This window comes from Coenobita brevimanus, chromosome 97 (assembly GCF_032717465.1).
Source record: "Coenobita brevimanus isolate Jiangsu-jjx chromosome 97, ASM3271746v2, whole genome shotgun sequence".
In the NCBI taxonomy this organism is placed as follows: Eukaryota; Metazoa; Arthropoda; class Malacostraca; order Decapoda; family Coenobitidae; genus Coenobita; species Coenobita brevimanus.
This window is the reverse complement of record NC_137050.1, coordinates 43232744-43260590: the sequence shown is the minus strand read 5'-3', so window position 1 is coordinate 43260590 and position 27847 is coordinate 43232744.

Sequence of the window (27847 nt, the reverse complement as noted above, 5' to 3'; positions counted from 1 at the left end):
CTGTTTTGCCTCCTTAAAATTGGAGTAATGTTCTTTTGTCTTCTTTATATAATTCTGACATGTGATAAATGTAATTTTTTAGCCACCTTCGTGATGGTATTCTCGGACTGAACGGCTAGTGGAGTCTGTTTTGAAATCTTTCAGTGCAAGGGATCATTTCTAAGACGACTGAAGTACAGTAACCTGAAGTTTGGTCCTGAAGACGGTGTGATCAGGACTGGTGGAAACATAGCCCGTGAATCACAGGAGCCCAAGATTTATATCACATACGGCGCTATCTTTCTTTTTTTTATTATTATTATTATTATTATTTCTATTATCAGTTGCATATAAATCAACTTTTTCTCTGTTTCCCCCACGTCCCTTATGTTTCTCTTATTCTGTCATCCAAATTTCTGTTATGTCTTTGACTTACCCCTTTACGTCAAAGTCGTGTGTGTGTGTGTGTGTGTGTGTGTGTGTGTGTGTGTGTGTGTGTGTGTGTGTGTGTGTGTGTGTGTGTGTGTTCTACCTAGCGATTGATAATTTTATCATCGCCATACCTTGATAATAATTGTTCACATCAGGAGGTGAGACGAGATACTTTCCAGAAACAAGGGAACAGAGTTATAGTGGGAGAGCTAATGAACAGCATAACCAATGAAATGGGCCACACACTCATTCACTAACCATTCACAAACCTAGAATCATCGCTCACCTCACAGAAATGATCAGCTGGACTTTTTTTAAAAACATATTCTTTTTTTATCGATGATCTTCATATTTCATATAATAAAGTCTGTCCGTAAAGAATAATCATATTCAGAAAAGGGGTTCTAAACACTGTCATGTTGTTTTCCATCTATAGCTCATCAGATCCAGTTGATCGCCTGGCAGTTCCCGAACCTCATCAACTTCACCATCTCATTTTGTTACACCCTCATTTTCTCTGTCTTTCAACATTTTAAATTTGTTATGGTCTCCCACCTCCCTCTTCAAACTTCAGACTCACTCACATATACCGTTTTCACTCCCATCCTTATACCCATTCTCTCCACATCACCGTAACATCTAAAGAGTCTGTTCAACCTTACAGTAGTGTCAACAGACTTTACTTCCCATCTCTTGAATAACATCATTTCATATCCAGTTCACCCTTTGGATTCCACATACTCGTACATTCCTCAGAAACCCCAATTCTACTGTTACTTCCTCTTGAGAATTTGTTCTAATGTCTTACCAGACTCTCACACCCCTATGTTACCTTGGGCACTAAAACACCATCCAGTCCCCTTGCAACATCCATATTCACACCTCTGCTATTAAGCAAGGTTCATATAGATCCAGCCACTTTCCTTCTCTCTGTTATTCTGATTTTCACCGAGTCTGCACATTGAACTATTTCCTGTTGCTTCAGACCTGTACCCAAACTCCTTCACTGACTCAAGTCTCTCCATTCACGATCAGATAACACAGTCACTTTCCCTCTCAGCAACAACGTTCATTCCAGACTCATCCACATATACTATGAAAGAACAGTGCTCATAAATGTCTACAGAAATTTGCACCAGTCTCTGAATCACCTGTAATATCTGTTAATGTGCTTACTCGGCCTCTAAGACGGTGTGATCAGGATGGACAGAAAGGCCGCCTGGGAGGCATAGGAGCAAAGGTTCATATCCAGAGTAGAGGTCCGTCATTTACCGACTTTTTATTATATTTTTATAGCTGTTTTCGGGTACTTTCTTCTTCTGAATAACTGTTTTCCTTCGGCTTCACCTTCCACTGACATCCTAAGTCTTTATTACCCCTGAATTAAATTAACCTGTTGGTTCCGGGCGACGTCATTATGGTATTCTTTCTGCCACCACAGAATCTTACTATCAAGCTTATAGAAAAAAAAAATTGTGTTGAATGGGTAAGAGAAAGTTAAATGTCTAACCACATAAACTTCGAAACTTCTAGCTTCACCTAAATAAAAATCATCAGAAGACGGCAAAAATAAAATGAAAAACTCGTCCCCGAGCTGCGCTGTCATCCCCATCTCTCGTCATCGTGCTGAAGTGGTTGATTAACAACTATTGCTATGTTTGGTCATCTGAGAGTGAGTATGGGAGGCTAAGAGTGTTAATACTGTAAAAATTAACCCTTTCATCGCCGCAACAAACGTATTACACCGTGTCACATAATGTCAAATGCTTTTTTCCGGCTAATAGTGGATATGCCAGCCTGAGTGTTAATATTGTCAGTATTAACTCTGCTATGGTAGAAATTACGTTTGTATTCTCTTCCTGCTATCCCGGTTTATACTCAGGTGACCGTGAATCATAGGAGCCTGAGAGTGTTGATAGCTCTTCATAAGTTTTGTCCTTAAGACGGTATGGTCAGGACTGGTGGAACCGTGGCCTGTGAGTCATAGGAGCCCGGGTTCACCTGGATTCCCACACTGTCTTTTATATATCTACATATGCATATTTCTCTTCTGATAATTTCTTGCCGTCGATCTTACCCTATTTTCCTTAACTTTCCTTATTTTCCTTTTCCTCTGGTAACTTAAATTTCCCCATGTCTGTAATTAAAACCCTTTAAGCACAAAACATGTATCTTATACCCTCCCTAAATATAGATGAATAATAGGTTTAACAATAGCGTCTTTGGGCTGAAAAGGTTAATGTAAGATTTGTTTGGAACACTTTCAGTGCGAAAGACCATTTCCAAGCTGAATAAGGTGATCTAAAGACAGCAAGAATAAAATACAAAAGGCGTCAACATAGCGAAAAATAGATGGATGGATGGATGGATGGGTGTGTGAGTGAGAAGGGGGTGGATGGACTGGTGGATGAACGGCAGGAGGATGACGGATGAAAATGTAAGTGAGAAGGGTTTGGATGTATTGGTGGGTTAGCGATAGGTGGACTGATGAATGAGTGGAGGCGTATGTTAAAATGGAGAAGATATATTAGTGAATGAGGGGTAGGTGGGTGGATGGATGGATGGATCAATGAGTAGGTGAGTGGGAGGTAGATACATTGGCTGATAAGAGGTAAGTGGATGGATGGATGGATGGATGTCTGAGTGAGAAGGGTGTGCATGGGTTGGTGTATGAGAGGCAGGTGGATGGATGGATAGATGACTGTGTAAGTGACAAGGGGTTAGATATTATAATGGTTAATAAGGAGTAAGTGGATGGATGGATGGATGGATGGGGGTGTATGAATGGATGGGTGGATGGATGGGCAGGGGAAGTATTTAGTTGCTTTCATTCTTATGGTGTTCATAGTCGACACAGTGTTCTTTACCAGAGCATTCTTGTCTTCGCTGCCGCTCTCTCTCTCTCTCTCTCTCTCTCTCTCTCTCCCTCTCTCTCTCTCTCTCTCTCTCTCTCTCGTATGTGTGTGTGTGTGTGTGTGTGTGTGTGTGTGTTGGATATTTGTTTCTTTCTTTAGAGTGCGTCTAATAATTTCATCCTCACCATCATCTCACCTATTTTTCCCACCCAGAGGTGAGATGAGGTAGGCAGAAGAGAAAGGAAGGGGAAAAAAATTATAATGGGAGAGTTAATCAAGAGCATAGCCCATTGGTCTTGAACCTGTGGCCCATGGCCCACTGGTGGGGCATGGGCTGGTTCTCAGGTGGACCACGGACACATACTAGGTAAGTAAAAATACAAAATATAAAAAATAGAAGACTAATTTATTTCTACCCTAATTAATTTATTTTTACCTTGGTAAATGTCCGTGACCCTCCATATATATATACATATATATATATATATATATATATATATATATATAAATATATATATATATATGTGTGTGTGTGTGTGTGTGTGTGTGTGTAGGGCTGAGCGCAAGAAGGGCCAATGTCAACAATTGCTCATAGCTATGGATATAAGGGTACCAGGGAGCTTGTAAAATATAGGTCTTTCAGTGTTACAAAGGCCAATGTCGCCAGAGTCTTAGAGATGATGCTATAAAGCAATGTAACAAAAAATTTTATTTTTAAAATGTGCTAATTATTACCGAATAAGAAAAAATTCGAGTGTCATAGGAAAATATTCTTTACATATATTTATTTTTTTTTTTTTACAATGCAAAGCAGGTTTTGGTTATTGAAATAGGCATTATATATGTAACTACTACTTGGCTTAAACAATGAAAAACTTACTTTTATGTCTATTCTTCTTAGATGAATTTTAGTAAAGTCTGCAAACTTTCCAATGCATTTTTCTCAAAACTTCATTTTTTGACATTAGCTCTCCCAGTGTTCAGTCCCACATATATGTAACTTGCAATACTTTGGTGATAGAAACTCCGTGTACAAACAGCTAGATAAGGAGTTTATTACAAGCTCACAGTAAAACAGTCTACCCGTGTCGGCTGTCTGCTAAGAACTGATGCAATAACGCCGTCTTCAGGCGTGGGAGAGCATGCTGACCTAGCAAATTTAGTGGGGGCATGTATGCATTTGGGGGGGACATATATACATCGGGGGTAGACATATTGTGGAGGGGGTACACTACTCCCCCGGGTAGCTGAGATGGTGTCTCCTGACACCAGGAGGTAAATGGTGGGTGATTATAGGAGTAAGGCAGGACCGGGGAGGTTTGTACAAGGGATAAGGATGATACAGGGGCAGTAGGGGAGACATGGCCATGTTGAGGGGAGGGAATTAGAAGGATATATACATATAAGATATACAAGGAATAATAGGTACAAAGCCAGTAAGGGCCGAAGGGATATATGAACATAATGGGAATTACACAATAATAGTTTGATACATGATAAACAAGGAGTAGATATGAGAGTTCTATTGTTGTTCTTCCTTCATTTTTTTTTTTTTTTGTGGATTTTCTGCAGGACACACTGTCACTGAGTAATGCATGAAAGAAATACCATCATTTTCTAGTAGGCAGAGTGCTGTTCACAGTTTGGTTAATTGTCAGATGGCATTGCTAGTCACTGAATGTGAGGGCACTAAGTACGGGGAGTTTCTACGTCGTGTGTAGGGCGTACTATGCCTGTAGCGACTCGGATTTCCTGGAGTCGACGATCCATTTTTCTGACACAACAATGCACTGCACAGATGATGAGTAGAAAACCTATGAAAGCGATAACCACAGGGGGGAAACACAACTGTTGGATGAACCCATGAACGGCTGAAGGCCAGAGAAAATTGATCCATAATGAAATCACTGTCATTGAGGAAGGTGAGCATGTGCAAGTGAGGGGAGGTGATGGTAATGTCGGCAGATGGTAGGGTTGAAGGCATGTCGATTGGTTGAAAGATGTCATAGGAGTGTTTATGAACAGCTTGGTGATAGCGAGTGGCGTAAGTGATGACGGACTCTGATTTGACGGTACAATAGTCAGGTGCTTTGTAGAGACCACTAGCGGGGACGGAGCGAACGGAATAACCAGGACACATGATTGTGACAGAGATGGGAACAGCAAAGAAGAAATACTGGACATGGTTGAGGTGAGCATGGTGGACCGGGAGGTCAGGAGCTGGGACAAAAGAACAGGCCGAGTAGATGGAATGGTTGCGAACTAAAGCAGACTCACAGGGTGTAGCACTGCTAGGGAAGATAGCGAAAAAGTGGGCAGCACAGAGACGAGAGGTCGGAGTAAGGGAGGAACATTGCTGGAAGTCTGTGGAAGAAAGGAAGGCAACGGAAAGATGATCATGGGAGAGGAGGAAATTTTCTGAAGGAACAGATACCTGTAACAAGGAGTTGTTGAGGCGGAAAGGGAAGGGAATGATGTGGAAAAGGTTAAAGGTTATGGCAGAACGGAGAGGAATATGGACGACGACGTATGTAGTGAGAAGAGTGGCTTCGAGAACAGGATAATAATATTCAAGGGAGGAGTAAGGGAGGACTGGGGAGAGACCGAAGGTGGAGTGAGCCCATTCCAGGACAGAACGGAGAGCTGAGACAGGTACTAAGTCGGCAGTGACACGTCCATTGATAGCATCAACCAGGATACGAACCAAGGTAGAGACTTGAGACAGGAGAGAGTCAACGGCCAGTTGGAGATTATCCATGTTGAGTTTGAGGTAGAAGAACTGGGAGATAACGTTAAGATCTGAAAGGTGGCGTTGTAAGATATCGGTGAAATTGTTTAGAGTGGACGTGACTTCATTGAGTTGGGTTGTGAGCTTCTGTAACATAGTGTGTTGGATTTTAATGACTCGGCGTTGTGATTCTAGGGCTGAAGCTAAATGAGTGATATCAGATTTGAAGCCAGAAATGTCACGGGCTGTAGCAACGCCAAACAAGCCACTCAGAATCTCACCGCCGAAGTCGAAGAGACCTCGTTTCACACGAGAACGACCCACGGGTGTCTGAATGGAAAATGTGTCATTGAGCTCAGTGAATCTGTTACTTATGTATTGCAATTGCCAGGAGAGTGGGAGGAAAAGGTTATAGAGATACTCATTTGGGTTGTGTGTCCCCATGAGGGCCGTGAGATGGTTCCTGATTCCGTGGAGCTGGTGCGCGTAGGCAGGTAGGGCAATGGCTACGTCGGCCAGGGGCGCAAGATCGTAGCGCAAAGAGGCGATGTCGTCGATAAGCATTACCTCGCCTCCCGAGCCGACCAAGGCCCCGGGACGTACTCCACCATCGTCCTGACCTGACCCAGACCCCAGGAGGGTCAGCACTGCCAGCAGGGAGATCGCTAACATCGTACCTAGAAAATCAGGGTAGAGTTAATGGGGGAGGTCGTGAAGAGGTTGATGGGCAGAGCGCAGTTTGGACCGATATTGATTGGTTGATGAATGAGCAGGTGGAGATGGAGATGAAGGAGACTGAGGGATAGGTGGAGACAAGGTAGACTGAGGGACGGGAGGAGGGGAAGAGGGGGCAGGAGGTTGTGTAAGTGACTCTTCCAACACGAGGCCATGGGGTGCTCGCTTTAAGTCATCGACGTGGACCCATCTGGTGTCCCTAGTGGACAGGTCCTGGAGGTGAAATTTGTTGCCTTGTTGAGTGAGGACGCGGTAGGGCCCTGTAAATTTGTCATCCAACTTAGAGGAACGCGTATGGGAATGAGCAAAGACAAGATCGCCTACACTGATAGTGATAGGAGAGGCGGACTTATGTTGGCGCTGCAGCATGTCCTCCTGAGAGGAAGCCAAAGTGGATTGGACATACTGGTGGATTGTCTGGAAGTTGGCCAATTTTAGTTTAACATAATCATCCATGTTGTAGATGGGTTCTGGCTTTGAGGATAAGAGAGAGTATGGGAGGGCCTTGTCAAAACCAAAAAGGACGAAGAAGGGAGATTCAGCAATGGATGCATTGATGGAACTATTGATGAAGGATGCCACTTGGGGAATCCAGTCATCCCAGGACGAACTATGGGAGCCTAGATGTCTGAGGCACTCTAAGATTTTTCGGTTGTGGCGTTCTACAAGGCCATTGGAAGCCGGATGGTTAGGCACGACATTGCACTTACTGATATGAAAGTGGCGACAGATCTCATCGAGAAGGCTATTGTTGAACTCTGTACCGTTATCAGTAAGAATGGTATGAGGGGTACTGAACGGGCAAATTACGTGATCTACAAGGGCACGTGCAACGCTCTTCGCGGTCTTGTCGGAGAGGGGTACGAGGACACAGTAGCGGGAGAAGTGGTCCACCGCTATGAACAAGTACTCAGCGCCAGATTCTGTGAGAGATAGTTTTAAGAGATCGATTGAGACAGTTTCCCATGGTCGTGATGGGATTGGGTATTGTAAGAGAGGTGCTGGTAAGCCGGTTGATCCTTTGTGGCGGTGGCAGGAGAGGCAAGAGTCACAGTGGGCATTGATATCGCGGCGCATGGTTGGCCAATAGTATTTGAGACGTGCTTGGCGCAAGCATTGGTCTTTACCTGGATGGGAAGCTTGAGGAGTATTATGAACAATATGAAGAACCTTTGGTATCAGGGCAGTGGGGACAACAAGTTGGTGTACTTCGCGATTGGGCATATCTTTGCCTGTTAGCAGTGTTTTTCTGTACAAGAGATCATCATCTAGCATGAACTCATCTAGTGATAACTGGCAGAGTAGGTAAGGTCGAGGCATCGCCAGATTCTAGGAAATAAATGACTTTGGACCACATGGGGTCTTGGCGCTGAAAGTTTCGAACAACGTCTGACGTTAGTGTAGTGTTTTCAGTTACTTCAGGCTGCAGTGATGTTATAGCTGCTGCTACGTGACGTGAGAGTGCGTCTGCGACTACATTCAACTTGCCTGGTACATATTGAAAAGTGGGATTAAAGTCCTGGATGATGACAGACTATCTAGCTAACCTACCTGTTAGGTTGCGATTCTTGAACAAATCACATAGTGGAAGGTGGTCTGTTTGGATATGCACTGGATAACCATAGACGATATCTCTGAAATGTTTCAAGGACCAGATTACCGCTAGTGCTTCGAGATCTGTGACACTGTAGTTACGTTCAGTGGTTGTAAGGGTGCGACTAGCATACGCTATTACGCGCTTCCTTGATGCTTCATCGAGTTGCATCAAAACGACACCAAGTCCAGTGCCTGAGGCGTCTGTGCAGAGAAGGAATGGTGTGGCATAATCAGGGAACGCTAGAATAGGGGCATTTACAAGAGCTGTCTTTAGCTTTTGGAAAGCCTGTGACTGGTCGTTAGTCCAAACAAAGGGCACATTCTGCTTGAGTAAGTGGGTCAGAGGAGCGGCGATCTTCGCGTAATCGCGGATAAAGCGACGATAATAGCCACTGAGGCCCAGGAAACTTCGTACAGCGTCGGTAGTGGTAGGTTCTGGGAAGTTAATGATCGCCTTAGTTTTATCCTCATTAGTATGAATGCCTTGTGCATCTACGACATGGCCTAGGAACTTGATTTTCTTTCGCAGGAAGTCACATTTACTGAGATTGATTTTTAGGCCTGCGAGCTTGAGGCGTTCAAAGACTTGCTGGAGTTTGGTAAAATGATCAGGGATGGATTTACTCACAACAATGATATCATCTAGGTAAGCAAAAAGAGAATGTCCCATCATGCCGCTGAAGACTGAATGGATAAGTCGCATGAACACGGAAGGAGCATTTCTCAGACCAAAAGGGAGGCTCTTAAACTGAAAATGTCCGGAAGGGGTGCTAAAGGCTGTAACTGGGCGAGAGGACTCTTCCATTTCGACCTGCCAGTACCCGCTGAGGAGGTCTAAAGATGAAAAGACTACGTTATTTTCACCAAGGGATTCTAGCAAATCAGTGAGGACAGGTAGCGGGAAACGGTCTGGAACGGTGACAGAATTGACCTTACGATAGTCGACTACTGGTCCAAGGTTGCCGTCCTTCTTTGGTACTAAGAAAAGTGGGCTATTCCATGGACTGACGGAGGGTTCAATAATGTCCTGGTCTAACATGTTCTGTACCATTTGATCTGTTTGCTTTCTCTGGCTGTGAGGCAATCGATACGCTGGTATGTAAATCGGCTGAGTTCCTGGGAGTAGTTCAATCGTATGTTTGACAAGGTCTGTTCTACCCATCGGTTCACCGGGTAAGGCAACCACGTTTCTGTACGAGGTCAGAAGGTCGAGGAGTTGAGGCATATGTTCCGGGAAATCTGTGCAAGTGAGATGTGAGAGCATATCGGGTGAATGTGTCGGCGCAGATCCCGTAGAGTTAATAGTACATACACCGATTGGCGTATCATCAGTCTGAATAGTAGGAACTGAGGAATCCTGGCACACCTTTACGGCCGCTGGGTATACTAGGAAGTCTCCAATCTTTACACCACTTTTAAGTTTTAGTGGAGCATTTGTGACATTGGGCAAGTACAGGTAGCATAAACTGTCCTCTAAGACTGTACACCACACTGACTCATAAGTCAAGCCATTCACACAACACGTCTCAGGTAGGGTTAGTACATCCACTCCTTCTTTCGCACCGGCAACACAAACCGAGACTTTGGTGAACTCATGCGGTAACAAAATTGTGCACGTATTCGTTACTGCACGTTTCGTCTCTGCGTGTTGGAGATCATTCAGACTGTGTGAGGTAGGTAACTGAGACATGTCTGAGTCAGCGATAGTGTTGTCGGGAGAGGATGTAAGAGCCATGTTCGAGGGCTGAGATGATGTATCAGGAGACATTGAGGAATTTATGTCCTTGCTCGCAGTCAGTAAAGGAATGATCTCTGTATTCTCAGATGATGAGAGTGGTGGTTTGGGCTGGGTTGGACTTTTTGGTAGTGATAGGGACAGAGGTAATTGAAGGACTGATTTGATCGTAAGAACAGGACGGGGACATTCCATAGTGTAAACCGGGAATCCAGAAATGTCTATACTACCACAAGCAGGTAATAATGCAATGGAATGTTGTGCCATGGTGGAGAAACCAATAAGGGCATCTGCGGGATACTGCAAGTCATTAGTGACATGAAATTCAATGAGGATAGGGGGCAAAGCTCTGTGGAGTTTGACTTCAAGGGTGACTCTTCCCTTAACCTTAAACTCTGAGCCGTTAACACCACATAGGCGAATGTCTGGTGGTTCTAGGAAACTGACGTGGTTGTGATGGCGATGAATAATTTGTAAGGAATTTTCGGAGATGAGATTTACTATAGATCCTGTGTCCAAGAAGAATAACGTTGGTATGTCATGACTGCTGCCGAGAATGACTAAACCCGAGGATGTTATGGGACCTACATGGCGGATGGGGAGTTGGGTTTCTGGTTCTACGTGATATTGGTCCGATACGGGCGCGGCGCTTCCCCCGACTGTGGGCGGTTGAGGTAACGACATTCCTCAGTGGTGTGAGTCGTGCTTGATTTGTGGTATTTGCAGTGTGGACGACGTGAGCAGGAAGGCGTACGCTGTCTGGTTTGGGAGTGAGGACGTCTGTATGTACGGTCGCAACTGGATGCTCGATGTCCAGGATGACCACAGTACCAGCAAAGAATTGAAGATTGTCTGTTCCGTCGCGCGCTAGACTGATCACGACCTGTGGTAGGAGAGCGATGTGTGGCAGGTCTGCCGCGTGTGGTGGGACGGGAGCGAGATTGGTCTGGGGTAGTGGAGATGTGACAGACTGAGGGGGCCAAGGGTTGGGTGGTGCCCTGACGCGTGTAGTTCGAACCTGTTCTTTCATGAATGGCTTTAGTGACCTGAATAATTTTATCTCCTGGATTGAAACCGATTTCCAAGGCTAGCTCTCGCTGTTTAGGAGTAAGCCAGTGAAGGAATCTCAGGTAACCAATTAAGTCAGCAAAGTTGGTGAGTGAAAGCATTGGAACGCCATTCTTGTCTTCTAACCATTTCGTGCCTACCAGTAATTGGAGCATCTCGCTACTAGTTGCTTTCATGGCGGCGGCAGTTTCGCGGAGCTTGGCATATTGCGCTGGGACGCGCAAGTCCTCATCTAGTTGGTTTAGGAGATTAATGAATCCCATGAGAGACGCGGTATTTGAATGGTGGCAACAAAGGCTGATGAGTTCCGTACGAAAATCAGCAAAGGTACGAATGCTATCGAAATGTCCTGCACGGATCGCGGATCCGATGTCTGATTTACCGTGATGCAAGCGACCGAGGAGGTAAGCTACTTTGAGCGATTCCTCGGTAATTTGTCTATTATTTATTTCGGTTTCGACTTCTCTGAGGAAATCATAGACAGACCAAGTTGGGTCCTGGCCGGTAAATTTGGGACGATTGGCATCGTCGAGATAGATAGACTGTGGAGGGTTGGTCATGGCTGGAAGTGCAGAAGTGGCGGGAGGAGAGGTGTGGGAGAGAGAGAAGGCAGTGGCAGTTAAGGGCGAGGAAGACGGGGTATGAAGGGAGGCAGGAGAAGTAACGACAGTGGAAGGAGTAGAGGAAGAAGAAGGGAGAGTAGAGGCAGGAGTAGAGGAGGAAGTATCTGGATTTACGAGGGTAGGACGGGTAGTAAGTGATTCTGCGGGAAGTGAAACAAGAGTCTCAGGTACAGGGCGGTGGTACTCTTTGCCACTTCGTAAATGAGTGATTGTGTTAGAGTCGGCAGACGGGGTATGAGCAGGTGATGTTTCCGGGTCAAGAGGGCTGGCGATAAGCGGTTGACGTGGAAAGTATGACATTTAATGCGGCAATGGAAGATGAAAGGATGAAGATGGATACGTAGGTGGAAATGTATAAATAACAATGAGAGAATGGAATACACTAGGTGTGAAAATGAATGAAGGTGCGGGCATGGATGGTTTAAATAAAATGCGAAGGATGAGATGGATAATAAATAACGTAGGTGAAGATGAAAACGGGGTAATGGAAATGAGAGGGAATATTTACAATAACCAATCTGTAGAGAAAATCGAGGATAATCTCTATAGAAAGGAAAGATATACTATAGTTACACAGTAGAAACGGGAGTGTCGAGAGGTATGACGTGCAGGGTGGCTGGGCTTAGCTGGGCTGGGGCGGGGCGGGGCGGGGCGGGGCGACGGGGCGGGGCTGGGCGGGGCTGGGCTGCGGGGTAGAGACAGCTGGGCGGAGACGAGAGGAGACGCCGCGATGAATCACCGGCAGGGAGTGGCGGTCTTAGGAGGCTCCGTAATGCAGACCAGATGCGGGCGACGGCGGAGGCCGGTGGTGGGTGGTGAGGCAGATGTCGGTGCAAGGCAGGTGTAGAGCCGGTGAATTGCAAATGCAGAGAATGGTGGTGGGCAGACAGCGGGTAGACAGCGATAAGTGGCACCGTGGGGGCAGGAGCTATGATGAGTCCGGAACAGGTGCTGGGAACAGGTGCAACAGGTGCGTAGGTCGGCGACGGTGACACTTGCGGTCAGGAACAAGGCGTATGGGTGCGGTTGTTTGAGAGGTGAGCACTGGCGAGAAAAATGGTACACTCGAAAAGCACAGCCAAGGTATAGAGGCACGAAGGAGGGGCGAGGCTGGCAGATGCGAGACGTCATGTATCTTGTTGTATCACTAAAAATCCAAGGAGGCGGTCAGAATGTGATGGTTCGAAACACCGCTGCTACCAAATGTAACTTGCAATACTTTGGTGATAGAAACTCCGTGTACAAACAGCTAGATAAGGAGTTTATTACAAGCTCACAGTAAAACAGTCTACCCGTGTCGGCTGTCTGCTAAGAACTGATGCAATAACGCCGTCTTCAGGCGTGGGAGAGCATGCTGACCTAGCAAAGTTAGTGGGGGCATGTATGCATTTGGGGGGGACATATATACATCGGGGGTAGACATATTGTGGAGGGGGTACATATATATATATATATATATATATATATATATATATATATATATATATATATATATATATATATTCTAAATGTGAAAGGCAGTGGGCCATGAGTATTTGGGAATGCCAGAAGTGGGTCATTGTATCAAAAAGGTTGAAGACCACTTGCATAGCCAATGAAATGGGTCACACCTTCATTTGATTATCATTCAAACACATTTAATGGTCTCTCATCTCGTGGTTATTATCAAATGGACACATTTATTATGTATTATTGTTTATAGGTGGGGGCACTCACCATCCACTCACTCGATGTAGTGCTGCTCTCGGGTGTCTGCCCTTTCCTTTCCTCCATCCTTCTTTCCTTCCATCCTCTTCTGTCTTTCTTTTCTTCGTTCTTTCCTCATCCTTCTGCCTACGGGTGACTTTACACTCCTTCTTCTGTCTTTCTTTCCTTCATTCTTTCCTCCTCCTCCTGCTTGTGGGTGACTCTACACTGAGTGACAAGCCAAATGATTTTCTGTACACCAGGAAACCATTTACTACGCTGGGTGGTAACCATATGGCCAAATTTTGGCGCCTGGTGGTTTAGTGGGTAATTATTGCGCTCCATCGGATTGAGCGGGTGAAGGTTTATATCCAAGGGATGGTTGGGGTTTATTGTTCATGTAATGCCACTCAGGGATGAGTGAGGCTGGTCACTCTCATCTTAAATGTCAGGACCAACTTGCCTAGCCCCGGGCTCCTACGCTCCTCATGGAGCAACGTAGGATTGGATGATGAATGAATGAAATTATTGTTTATAGTTTTGTTTGATATTTCCTATATAGAACGCCAGTCCATCAGATACAAAATCAAGTTTGCGAAAGCGTCACTAATCATAGTCATGTTCTTCTCATTACATAGCTCATCACACCAACTCGATCACCTGCCTGATCTCGAGTCTCATCATCTTTCATTCCACAGTTTATTACACACTTATTTTCCTCGTGTCTCAACTTCTTGATGGTCTACCACATCTTCTCCCATCATCAGACTGACTCATACAGACCATTTTCACTCCCTTATGCCCAATGTCCCCAAATTATCAGAACATATTCGGCCCTAGTGATAACAGACTTCTTTACTTAAAATCGTTTTCGAATCACACCATTTTGTATCCAGTGCACTCTTTGCACTCCATGCACATTCCTTACAAACCATTTTTCACTGTTCTGACTGACCAGTTTCTTAAATTATCACACCAAAGTCACACACATCTGCTACTGTGGGCACTAAAACACTTTCATGCAGTCCTATTACAGCCACCATTTTCACATTTTTTCTATAACAAAGGCCTTTTGTCGGTCCAGCCACTTTCCTTCATTTTGCTTTTCTATTTTCCACTTAGTCTGCCTATTCAACCCTCCCTTCTATTACTGAAGCCTGTTATCAATATTCCCTCACTAATTTGTTTGTTTTCATTCACAACCACATATCGTTGCCAATTTCCATCTCAACAACAATGATGATTGTACACTTATCAATATATACTATCAAAGCACGGCGCTCACACATATCAAGAGAACTAACCACAAGTCTCTGAACCACCAGCGAAACTAAATTAAAAACTATCCATGTGCTTACTTATCCTCTAAGACGTTGTGATCAGGATTGACAGAGCGGCCGCGTGGGAGTCACAGGAGCCAGGGTTCACATGCTAATGATTCCGTCTTTTATTACTTCTATTTTATACTTGATTTCGGGTACTTTCTGCCTCTCAGTAACTATTTTCCTTTGGCTTTAACTTCCACTGGCATGGTAATTATTCTATACGGCTTAATTAAATTAGTTCTTTGAATGTGGGTTAGCTACGTGATTTTGGTTTATTGTTCCGGCCACCATACAATCTGATTAAGCTTAAGAATGACCTCTCATGATGAAGGGGTAAAACAAACAACACATCTGACCCCTACACATGTTAAAGTCCAACTGAATCGAAAAAGAGAGAGAGAATATATCAAACTGCGTTGTTAACCTCTTCAATCGTCATCCTAGTAAGGTGGTTAATTCAGAACAATGGCGATGTTAAGTTATATGAGAGTGGGCATGAAAGGCTGAGTATTAATACCACAAAAATTAATCCTTTCATGGCCGGGACAAATGTACTATACAGTGTCACCTAGCGCCAGATGCTTATATTTAGCTAATAGTGAGTGTGCTAGACTGAGAGTGTTAATAGTCAGTATTAAACCATCCATGGTAGTGATACCTTCTGTATTCTATTCCCGCTTGTCACGGGGTTTTTATAATAATACGGGTTTTTTTAAAATGAATGCTTAAATATTATATAATTGATAATAATATTCAATAATATTAAAGAGCAGGGACAATGATTGTCTTGCTAAATCAAGCAACGATTCTCTAAGAACGAGAATTTATAAACTTTCTCAACAGTGCACGGCAGAGACTAATTACTCACAAATGCTGAATTAGTACTGTTAGCCTCTGGAGAAAGTTACTTCACCCCTGACAATAAATAACTAATACTAATAATAATATCAGGCTCTTGCTGATGCTAAACTCCTAGGTGGCACAACGGATTTTAAGTTAATACAACAAGACTGGCCTAAGTACCAGTTATGAATAGCAAAACGTTTATGCAAGCTAGGAGCTATAAGAGAAATAAGCTTAACTGCGGAGAAATGAAACAAGAGTTTACGTTACATTAAGCTCAAGCAAAAGAACTGTTAAATTTATTGATTACAAAATAAATTTAACGTTACAATTCAAAATCAAATTAATGAGATCGCACTCACTCACTCACTCGAGCTAAATTCTTACGCCTAGGAAAAACACCTTAATTAAACTCTTAAGACTAGGAAAATACAAGAAGGAAATACTAGTCGATGAATGCTTTGTATCACCAAGGTGGGAGCACTGGGTAACTGTGATTCTAGTGGAGCTTGGGTTGACCTCTCACTTCTGGAGCACAGGACCTCTCTCCGTCAGAGCAACAACTGGACTGCATAAGTCGTGGGAAAGAAAAAGGGAGCAGTAGGCCGCATTTTTTAATGGTCGAGTGAGCGAAACATGCCCAAAACAAATCGCTCAGCGGAAGCGCTAATGTCTCACACAAAGACGATCACGTATGACAATGAAAAATTGATTTGACAAAGCTTCCGTCCAAATGAGCGGTTAACTGAACGATACACAGTGAGTTTTCCACTAATAGTTCGTGGCTTCTCACAAAAGGGAAATGTCGCGAATTTGATTTGTGACATTACGCCCCTACAAAATTAAATTTTTTCCTTATGGGAAAAAATTTGTGGATATATATATATATGTACACATCCTAACTCAGTCACACAAGATTCACACTGTGGTGTGTGTGCTATCCTGCTACAGGAGAAAGTCGCAGTCACCAGTGAGTGAAAAAAACCTCGTATTTACATTAATAGAAGCAAGCTTGAGGGAAAAACTCCGTGACGACGGTGAAAATCCTGTACTCAGGTCAAACTGAGCGAAAAGTCGCTACATTTACACTGACAACTAATTGTTGTGTAGCGTGGTGTATGTAATACACGGTGTAGGTGTGACAGTTGTAGTGTAACTGTACCTACGTGTAAAATGACACAGTAAATAATAATATGACGACGACGAAGGCAGAGGAGAAGAGGCGGCAGCGTGCGGCAGACGATCAGCTGGCCCACACAGCAAAACTGCTACGCCCATTGCTGTACCTGCAAAATCAATTGAGGTGGAGCATCAAAAGTGTCAATGAGACAAAATTTTATCATGTTACAATTACTCTCTCTGCCTTGCAGTCAGTGCTACGACGTACATTCGAGGTCGCCATTAATTATAGCACACGATCATGGTCAGCAAGTTGAGAATCCCTGTGCAAACTCGGGTCTTCCATAGCCTCGAGTCGCCTCTGCGGAGTTCTCTCTCGAACTTCCCCCTTAACGTACAGTACTTATATTAGTACCGGGAAGCTGAGAATCCTTGTGAAAACTTGGGTCTTCCATAGCCTCGAGTCCCCTCTCAACTTCCCCCTTAACCTACAGTACTTATATTAGTATCGGGGAGCTGAGAATCCTTATGCAAACTCGGGTCTTCCATAACCTCAAGTCGCCTCTGCGGAGTTCTCACTTCCCCCTTAACCTAGAGTACTTATATTAATATCGGGAAGCTGAGAATCCTTGTGCAAACTCGGGTCTTCCATAGCCTCAAGTCGCCTCTGCGGAGTTCTCTCTCGAACTTCCCCCTTAACCTACAGTACATGTGTATGTACAGGCCCTGGACATACTGTGTCCTGTGGGGCCAACAAGTGAGACGTCAGGTCTACACTTTTGACTGGGAACCAGGCTGGTCCTTGGATTACTCAAATCTCTGAGGATGCCTATCACGGAACCTAGCATACAACAACTGCCCATGTTAGTCAGCAGTTAGCAGGCGAGACATCAGGTCTGCACCTACGTTATCACTACCCTGTCTCTCACACTGCAGGAACGGACAAAACTATCTATGTCTCGTCCCATCCCTGGCCAGAAAAAGTCAGCTCGGATACAGCCCTGGGTCTTCCTTTTGCCCATGTGACCTCCTGAGACTGAACAATGACCCCATTGTAACACTGCTAGGCGGTACTTGGCAGGAACGACAAACTGCAGTCGAACCTCGCCCTCGGGTGTTCGTGACTCACGGTAGAGCCGTCCTTGTTTGCGAAGGAACTTGGCTCGACCTCCCCGTGAATACTTAATCACTCGACCCTTTTGTTTGTTCTGCACGGTAGTAAGTGTCAGGTCAGAATGTTGTTCTTGTACAAGAAGTTGACTACACATCAGATCTTGCGGCGATTCAATGATCACTGGGGTGACACAGTCTGGAGCCTCAGCCATGGCTCGTGTTACCGCAGCAGCCGAAGTCTGAGTAGCGTCAACGTCGGAGCAACTATCCTTGGCTCCGCGAATATTTCCTACTATGAGGTCAAATAAGGGTTCTGGCATGACAACTGCAAGTGTCATACCAGTATAAAATGGAGATGCCACCTGGATACATGCCTCAGGGAACAATCTCACTGATCCATCAATAAGGTTTGCATGGATCTGTCGACCTGTGTACTGCTCAGGACGAACTAAACTCTGCTTAACAGAGCAACCTGAGGAACCATTGTCTCTCAGGACCTTCACAGGAATGCCTCCCACAAACCCTGGCTGAACAAGGAAGGTACTGTCACCTGTGGGAGGGCCTGTGGAGGAAGCAGCTAGCCACTCATGAGGCTGCTGAATTGATGTGGCAAACATTGTGCCGTGTAAATTATATTGGGAAGATGGAACATTGGCCATCTGTGGAGGGGGGTTCACTGTCACTGTGGGACTAGTGAACTGTGGGGAAGTACCCATACTGGTAGGGAAGTGACCACCGTGCTGCTGCTGAGGAATGAAGGCTGCATTCGCTTCCTGCCTCTTTTGAGCTGGTGGTGAAAAAGTTTGTCCCGACGGTCGGTTGCGTGGCTGATACTGCTGCTGGTTAGGGTACTTGTTGTACCTCTTCCACTCAAGTTTCTGAGTGTTTTGCCCCTGGTCCTTCCACTGCGGTTTTGGACCTTGGCCATTATTCTGAGAATGGCCTTGTTGCTGGGGTTCAGTCTGAGACGGCTTCCCAGACTTATCAGGTTTTCTGTTCCAGGTGTTTTGCTTACGAGTTTGATACCCGTATGCAGTAAAGAATGCGTCAGCCTTTTCTGCCATTTGGCTGGCATCTTTCACCTGGCAGATCTTAAGCTGTGCTATGAGCTCAGCAGGCCACGATCTCTCTAGCTGTGTACGCAGCATAAGGTCAATTATCCCCTCACGCGTGGAAGGAGTTTCATCTTTCTCCATCCACTCATTTAAGTAAGCAGTGAGACGATCAAGGAACTGAACAGGTGTCTCCTTGTCTTGGAGACGAGCTCGCATGAACTGAACTTTGGCGTCGTCTACTGTGAGACCATACGCCTTAGTGAGTGCAGCTTTCATCATCTCATACGTGAGATTGTCTCCACGAATTCTGTGGAGAATATCGAGGGCAGGGCCCTCAAAAAAACTAAGAAATTGGATCGGCTTAGCTGCCTCATCCAGTTGATACATGTCTGCCATGTCCTCAAAACGAGCTATGTATGGCTCGATTCGCTCGCTTTCCTTGTATGAAGGAAGCTTGATGCGTGGGGTCGCCAGGACATGTGCAGGAGGAACGCTCGTGGAGCTTGGACCAACTGCACCAGACGTGTCTGAAGCCAAGGAATCTCGCTTGAGCTTCATCATTTCAAGTTCATGTTTTTCGCGTGCTTCTCGCTCGGCACGTTCGTGTTCTCGTTCTCTCTCTCGTTCCTCACGCTGTTCTCGCTCATGTTCCAAGTCGAGTTTGCGCTGTTTTTGCTTGTCTTCGCGCTGTTGTCACTCTTTTTCTAACTCGAGCTCGCGTTGTTTCTGCTCGTATTCGCGCTGTTCTCGCTCGTACTCGCACTCCTTTTTGCGTTCCTCACGCTGTTCTCGCTCGTATTCGCGCTGAATCTTACGCTCTTCACGGGCATCATTCTCATGCTGCTGCTCCTGATTATGCCGTGAGAGTATATACTCTTTAATTTCGGTTGGGTCCGAAAGACCCATTTCTTTGGCTTCCTGTAAAAATAAAGTGGTAGCCATGACGCTAATTTATTAAGCAAACGAAACTGAGTACTGACTGCTTCGCAACGAATGCTAATAACACAAACAAAGAATACAGACACAAGCTAGTGGTGACCAGTCTTATCTAGTTAACTGGCAAAAATAAAACAAAATTTGCAAATAACTGAGATGACTCAATAATTAACACAATGGGTACGGTGGGTACCCAGGAGCGAATAAAATCGTCTGGTGTTACCAAGAATAAACTAGAGTTAAGTACTCTATTGATTAATAAAGCAAAAATTCACTTGCTAAATTAACGGTAACCACCAGTAAACTTGTGCCTATAAACTTTAATTATAAATACCTAAATATGAACGAGTGAGCACTATCTCGTGAATAGCTTTAGAGCTAGGAGCTAATATCCTGGAATGAGGTCGCCAATTGTCACGGTTTTTTTTTTTTAAATATCACGGAGTTTTTAAAATAAATGCTTAAATATTATTTGATTGATAATAATATTCAATAATATTAAAGAGCAGGGACAATGATTGTCTTGCTAAATCAAGCAACGATTCTCTAAGAACGAGAATTTATAAACTTTCTCAACAGTACACAGCAGAGACTAATTACTCACAAATGCTGAATTAGTACTGTTAGCCTCTGGAGAAAGTTACTTCACCCCTGACAATAAATAACTAATACTAATAATAATATCAGGCTCTTGCTGATGCTTAACTCCTAGGTGGCACAACGGATTTTAAGTTAATACAACAAGACTGGCCTAAGTACCAGTTATGAATAGCAAAATGTTTATGCAAGCTAGGAGCTATAAGAGAAATAAGCTTAACTGCGGAGAAATGAAACAAGAGTTTACGTTACATTAAGCTCAAGCAAAAGAACTGTTAAATTTATTGATTACAAAATAAATTTAACGTTACAATTCAAAATCAAATTAATGAGATCGCACTCACTCACTCACTCGAGCTAAATTCTTACGCCTAGGAAAAACACCTTAATTAAACTCTTAAGACTAGGAAAATACAAGAAGGAAATACTAGTCGATGAATGCTTTGTATCACCAAGGTGGGAGCACTGGGTAACTGTGATTCTAGTGGAGCTTGGGTTGACCTCTCACTTCTGGAGCACAGGACCTCTCTCCGTCAGAGCAACAACTGGACTGCATAAGTCGTGGGAAAGAAAAAGGGAGCAGTAGGCCGCATTTTTTAATGGTCGAGTGAGCGAAACACGCCCAAAACAAATCGCTCAGCGGAAGCGCTAATGTCTCACACAAAGACGATCACGTATGACAATGAAAAATTGATTTGACAAAGCTTCCGTCCAAATGAGCGGTTAACTGAACGATACACAGTGAGTTTTCCACTAATAGTTCGTGGCTTCTCACAAAAGGGAAATGTCGCGAATTTGATTCGTGACACCGCTATACTGATATTACTCATCAGGCCTTGAGTGTTAGGAACCTAAGAGTGTTGATAGCTCTTAACAAGTTTGGCCCTTAAGACGGCGTGATCAGGACTGGTGGAATCGTGGCCTGTGAATCACAGGAGCCCCGTGTCACTTGTCATACGCGTTTTTTTTTTTTTAATTCTATTTTCAGTTTGTTTTCTTGAGGATTTTGCATCTGATTCCCCCTCCCCCCCAAGCCTTTCATTTCCGTATGATTTTTTAACTTCCCTGTCTATTTCCAGACGCCCTTATCCCATAATGGATGGCCACAAATAAATCACCTCCACGTTACCCTTTACCCAGCAATTTTTCTTATCCGCTACCCGCTCCACATCCACACCACAACGATCCACCACTTCCTAAATTATCAGGCCTTCTCTCCATGGAACTCCACATGCTCCTCGCATATAACTCATTTCCACTGCTCTCACCCTTGACTGTCTTGTGTCCTTCCAACAAGATCCAAGCTTCACTATCATACGTTAGAGTTGGTATCACGATACTATCATGCTGTGACTTTTTTACTTTCGAGTTCACTTGCCTATTTCTTATCGCAATATTCAAAGAAACAGCAACCTTTCTTCACTTAATATCCTAAATTCTATTCACATGTTTTACCCCTTTCCGAACCGAAGCTGTTTCTTTCATATCATTCTGGATTGCCTTTTTTTTTTTTTTTTTTTTTTTTTTTTTTAAATGATATCCTTCAACTTAACTGGTTTATGGAGTGTGTTTGGAACTCTTTCTGTCTGGATCTCTTTCAGTAGTGGAAACTATTTCTAAGGCGAATAAAGTGGACTGAAGGCAGAAAGAATAAAATACAAAAGGTGTGATGGTAATGAAGTATTTACCTGCTGTCATTGCCCTACCTGGTGGTGTAGTGGTTAGAAGGCCCCAGTGGAAGTGACGGCCGTGCATAAGTTGGTTACCCCTACAGAGTGACTGGAAGTTTGTCGATCATGTAAAGCCACCAGGAGAAGTAGGCCGGTCATCTACCCTGAAATGTACCAGACTACGATAGCCTAGCCTAGGGCCCCTAAACTTATAAGGAGTAATAAGGAATTGCCTGTTACCGTTGTATTTGTATGTTTATTTATTCGTATTGCATTTTCCTGGTGTTCATGGTTCACCCAAATTTGTGTTTCCCCAGGGCACTTAGCCTGCCTCACTGACTGTGCTCGCGCGCGCGCGCGCGCGCGTGTGCGTGTGCGTGTGTGTGTGTGTGTGTGTGTGTGTGTGTGTGTGTGTGTGTGTTGGTCAGTCCGTCCGTCCACTCCTTGCCTTTACTGGCAGTCTCCAGGCTTAAGTTTCACTAATATGGATGCTTTATATATTTTACTTCTGCCTCCTCATAACAGTTCTACCCTGTCTGTGATTATGATGATGACGATTGTGATGATTATGATGGTAGCCAAGGAGAGCTCATACGTATAGTGTCTGGTGGAGTGATGGATAGTGAGGGATTGGGTGATGATGAGGGAGGGAGCTCATCCACTGACAAGGTGCCCGTATGAATCTTGATTTATATTGTAAATATTCATTTGATAAGGAGATATTGGAACACAGCTCTTTGGCATCCTTTTATAAACATTTTGGTGGGATTGACTCTGGTATAGGCAACGTTCCTGGTATCAATAGAGAAAATAATAATCATCATCATCGTCGTCATCGTGAACCATTATTATCTAATGTGTTCTACCCAAGGCTAGAGTGAGGCAGGTCCACAGAGCAAAGAAACAGAAAAAAACGATAGAGGGAGAAGTACCGAACAGCATTCCAGAGATATGGGTCACACAATTATGCATACAGCAGTCAGCCTCAGGTAATAATGACTCCATCTCAAAGGCATAATCATCCCGTCATTTTTCTTATCCTGGAGTAGGGATATTTTTCTCTCCAGATGCTTTGTGTGTTGGCTTTCCGATAGCCAATCCGACCACTATCAAGTGAAAGAAGGAGTATCAAACCCTTTTAATATTCTCTGCAATACATAGTTCATCAAGCCAACTCGATCCCCTGTCAGTTGCCAAGCATCGTCAACCTCTATACCTCGATTTCTCACACAGTGATTTGCCATTCTCTGTTCAACCTTTTCTCCGCCAGCCACACCTCCCACCTGCAGGCACACTCACATGCACCATTTTCATTACCACATTTATCCCCGTTCTCGCCATAAGACCATACCATCTAAGTACATTCTCTTAAACCCTATTGTCATCAGACTTTCTTATTTTGCAGCTATCACGAATCACGTTAATCATTAGATCAACTAGACGCTTTTCACATGTTTTTAAAAATCTCCCTTGCACTGCTCCTCTTCTTAACCAAGTTCTCATGCCACACCTGAGTGTTGCACCCATAACATTAGAGGTCGGACTAAAACACTGTGAAGTAATCGTTTTGCAACCCCGACACTCCGACCTCTGTACAGTATCAAGGCTTTCTAGTGCTGTCTACTTTCTTTTTATGTACTTCCTCACTTTCCCCCTTCTTTTACACATTTAACTCTCAATTCTTCCGTGCTCACAGATATCTTTAAATTCCTTCATCATTTCGTCTTTACATTCACCCTCACATCAAACTGACAGTCGCCTTCCCCTTCAGTTACAATCACTTTACAACAGTTAATATTTACCTTCACATCACGACACTCACGGACATCAAGAAACTCGGCACCATTCATTCAATCACCAGCCATACTAAATTAATAACTGTGGATATGCTTAGTGATCCTTTAAAACGGTCTGACCAGGACGGATGGAACGGCCGCCGAGGAGTCATAGGAGCCAGGTTTCGCGCCCTCCTCATGAAGACTCGTCTTTTTGCCTATTTTTTTTATTATTACATTGACCTACGCTTGCCATCTCGTTAACTGTTTCTCTTTGCATTTACCATCCACTGATATCCTCATTCTTCTGTCCGAATGCATCAAGTTGATACATAACATTAGAGTGACTATTTCTGTGTTTCCTTAAGAGCACCAGAGATTTTAATTAAACTTAGAAGAAAACTCTCGTTTTGAAACTGATAAAACATGGCTATATATCTGAGCACGCAAAGTTCAAAAATTCTAAGGAAATCAAACTTGAAATCATCATTAGACTGCAAAAAGAGAAGTGCATAAGTCGCCCCCGGGCTGTGCTGTTAACCACTTCAACGCCTCATCGTGCTGAAATGGTTGATTAATAATTGTTGCTTTGCTTAGTAATATACTAGTGTCCATAGGAGTCTGTTTTAATACCAGTACTCTCAGGATCAACCCGTTCACGTCGGAAGAAACATAGTATACTATTTCAGCTAACGTCAGATGCCTATACACTGCTAAAAATGAGTATAGGAGACTGACAGACTTAATACTGCCACCATTAACTCACTCATGGTCGGGATAACTTCTGTATTATATTCCCATTAGCTCGATCTTACTCATCTGGCTGTGAGACATAGCAGCCTGAGACTGTTGATCGTTCGATAAGTTTGGTCCTTAAGACGGTGTGATCAGGACTGGTGGATCTGTGGCCTGTGAGTCATAGGAGCCCGGGTTCACAGTTACTCCCACTCTGTCTTTTATATATCTACTTATGCATATATCTCCTCTGATACTTTCTTGCCTTTGATTTTTTTTTTATTTTCCTTAACGTTCCCTATTTTTCTTTTCCTCTGATAACTTGAATTTCCCTGTGTCGGTAATTTAAACCCTTTAACCCGAGAACGATTTTTTTTTAACCACCCTGAATATAGATGAATAATATTTTTATTAATAGTGTCTTTGGGTTGAAAAGGTTAATGGAAGATCTGTCTGGAACACTTTCAGTGCTTGAGACCATTTCCAAGTTGAATAAATTGATCTAAAGACAGCAAGAATAAAATACAAAAGGCGTCAACATAGCGAAGCCTCTGAATCACCAGGGGTGTCATATTAAAAACTCAATGTGGTTATTCAGCCTCTAAGTCGGTGTCATCAGGATGGATAGAACGGCCGCCTGGGAGTCAACGGAACCAAGGGCCAGGTCCTGGCTGCTCCTCCATCTTTTTTACTGAAATAGTGTGTGTGTGTGTGTGTGTGTGTGTGTGTGTGTGTGTGTGTGTGTGTGTGTGTGTGATTAGTAATGTTTTGGGTGTGTTTTCTGCCTCTTAGTAAATATTTTCTTTTCGTCATTTCTCACACCACACTGATATTTTCATTCTTCTCTACGGATGAAATAAATTAACTTCTCGAATCCGGGGTATGTCATTTTGGTTTACTCCTATTGCCACCAAGACGATCTTTTTAGTTAACTTAAGAAAGACCTCTCGTTTGCACGGGGTGAAAACAAGGCTACAATTGACATCAACAGATCTAATAGACCATCCTGACCACATAAAGCTCGATTGTTCTATCCCAATCTAAATAAAAGTCATCAGGAGACGGCAAACACAAAATGAAAAACACGTCCCCGGGCTGCTTTGTTAACCACATCATTTGTCATCGGGTTGAAGTGATTGATTAAAAACTTTAACTATGTTTAATCACCTGAGAGTAAGGAAGGGAGGTTGAGAGTTTTAATACTGTAAATATTGATCCTTTCATGATCGGGAGAAGCATAGTATACAGTGTCACCTAGCGCCAGGTGCTTATGTTTAGCTAGTAGTGAGTATGCCAGCCTGAGAGTGTTAATGTTGTCAGCATTAACACTTCCATGGTAGCGATAACTTCTGTATTCTGTTATTTCTATCTCGATTTTACTCATCTGGCCGTGAGTCATAGGAGACTGAGAGTGCTGATAGTCTTAACAGGTTTGGTCCTAAAGATGGGGTGATCAGGATTGATGGAATCGCGGCCTGTGAGACATAGGAGCCCATGATTTATATCACATACGGCGCCGTCTTTATTTTATTATTATTATTTCTTGTATCAGTTGCTTATCAATCTACTTTTTTCCATTTTCCCCCACGTACCATACTTTTCTCTCATTCTAACATTCAAAATACTTTTTGAACGATTTATCATTCACGTCGAAGTCGATTATGTGTGTATATATGCATGTATGAATGTACCCGTGTGTGTGTGTGTGTGTGTGTGTGTGTGTGTGTGTGTGTGTGTGTGCTATTCTGCCGAGTGATAGATAATTTTAATGGAACTAATAAGGACGTCCTTGGGCTGAAGCTGTTAAAGTAGTCTGACTCGAACCCTCTCAGTGCGAGAGACCATTTCCAAGCTGAATAAAGTGATCTGGAGCAGCAAGAATAAAATACAAATGGCGTCAACATAGGGATGAATGGAAGGATGGATGGATGGATGGATGGATGGATGTGTGAGTGAGAAGGGGCACAGTGGATTGGTGGATTAGAGGTAGATGAATGGATGGATGAATGTGTGAGTGAGAAAGGGATGAATGCATTGTCTGATGAGCGATGGGTGGATGGATGGATGGATGGAAATGGAAGTGAGAAGGGGCTGCATCTATTGGTGGATGAGCGGCAGGTGGAGGAATGAATGGATGTGTGTGTGAGATGGGATTATTATACGGTATTGCTGCACGGGAGGTAGGTGGAGTAATAGATGAATCAGTTGGTGGTGGTGAATAGAGGGTAGATGAGAAGAGTAGATGAATGGATGGATGAATGGATGGATCAGTGGGTAGGTGAATGGGGGTAGTTATATTGGTTCATAAGGGATAGATGGATGGATGGATGGATGGATGGATGGATGGACGGCCAGATGAAGTATTTAGCTGCTCTCATTTATCTGGTGTTTATAGTCGACCCAGTTTTGTTTTTTTCCGGAGCAATCTTGCCTCTACTGTGTGTGTGTGTGTGTGTGTGTGTGTGTGTGTGTGTGTGTGTGTGTGTGTGTGTGTGTGTGTGTGTGTATTTTCTCGTTAGCGATTGATAATTTTATCATCACAGTATCGTCATAATCTCGCCTTATTTATCCCACCCAGAGGTGAGATGAGATACTTTCCAGAAAGCAAGGGAAAAGAGTTATAGTGAAATAGGCCACACACTCATTTACTTACCATTCACAAACCTAGAATCATCGCAATGATCAGCTGGTCCTTTTCTAAATATATGTTTCTTTATCGATGATCTTCATATTTTATATAATAAAGTCTGTCTGTAAAGAACAATTATATTCAGAAAAGGGGTTCTAAACATCATCATGTTGTTTTCCTTTTTAGAGGTCATCAGATGCACTTGATCGCCTGTCAGATCCCGAGCCTCATCAACTTCACCATCTCATTTTGTTACACACTCATTTTCCCTCTCCTTCAACATTTTTTTTTATCTTTTATCGTCCCCAACCTCCTTCTTAAAACTTTAGATTCACTGACATTCACCATTTCCACTCCATCCTTATACCTATTCTCTCCACATCACGGTAACATCTAAAGAGTCTGTTGAGCCTTATAGTGTCAACAGACTTCTTTACTCCGCATCTTTCGAATAACATCATTTCATATCCAGTTCACTCTTTGCACCCCACATACGTTCCTCAGAAACCCCAATTCCATTGTTACTTGCTCTTGAGACATTACTGTAATATCTTACCAGACTCTCGCTCCCATGCGTTACTGTGGGCTCTAAAATACCTTCATGCAGTCCTCT